Below are 1,063 nucleotides of genomic sequence, written 5' to 3' on the forward strand. Positions count from 1 at the left end.
AAAATCCATTGATTGTTAAACCTTAATTGCATGATTAATTGAATCCGTTTTTCCTAGTCTTGATAAACCATAATATTATGAGCACATAGAAATAGTATTGCTGAGACTTGCTATAAATTGACTGATTGATTAAATGCCTTTAATATTAATAGTCTCATTGTCTTCACAAGATTGAAATCCGAATTGATTGTTTTTAAGAGTAAGGCCGCATGAAAATTATACCTAAATATTGAGTGATATATGATTTGAGATGTCGAAAATAAACCTGGATTTTGCTGCCCTAAATCTCTCTGAAGATAATTATTTACGGTGTGCATTGGATACAAAGATTATCCTAAAGTCAAAAAGACTTCGTAAATGTATCATAGAAGGCAATAATACCAATGAGAAAGATTGATACATGGCAATATTAATTATTAGTCATCATCTTATTAAGAGTCTCAAAGATTAGTATCTGACTATAGAGAATCCTCTAGACCTTTGGACATAGTTAAAATTCGAGATATGATCACCAAAAAACGGTGTTATTACCAAAGACCCTATTTGATTGGAGGAATCCCAGAATCCAAGACTATAAGTCTGTGGATGAATCTATTGCTGGCTGGGCAAAATAATGGATTACTGATGAGAAACGGTGAATTGAGACCTCATGGATTAACCTCATTACCTGATACCAATAAGACCGCAGAAAAAAAAAGGTAACCACGTCCAGAATGATAGACCACACGGTCATGGCCGTGGAGGGTGGAAAGGACGTGGCCATGGCCACTATAAAACATTTGGTTGTGGGAATCACTATGGAAGAGGCCGTGGGTATCAACCCAATTTGAGCCATGGTCAAGGCAGTAGCCGTGGTATATCCTTTAAACCACAAAGCTCGACCAAATCAGTATATCATAGATGTAGAATGGGAACCATTGGGCTAAGATACGAAGGACTCCCAAATATTTTGGTGACCTCTATCAAAGAGAGTCTGAAAGGGAAGAATCTTGAAACTCATTTGGTCTATAAAGATGGTGAAAATAATTTCAAATATGATCAAGATGATCTTATGGAATATGAG

This window comes from Brassica oleracea, chromosome C2 (assembly GCF_000695525.1).
Source record: "Brassica oleracea var. oleracea cultivar TO1000 chromosome C2, BOL, whole genome shotgun sequence".
Classification (NCBI taxonomy): domain Eukaryota; kingdom Viridiplantae; phylum Streptophyta; class Magnoliopsida; order Brassicales; family Brassicaceae; genus Brassica; species Brassica oleracea.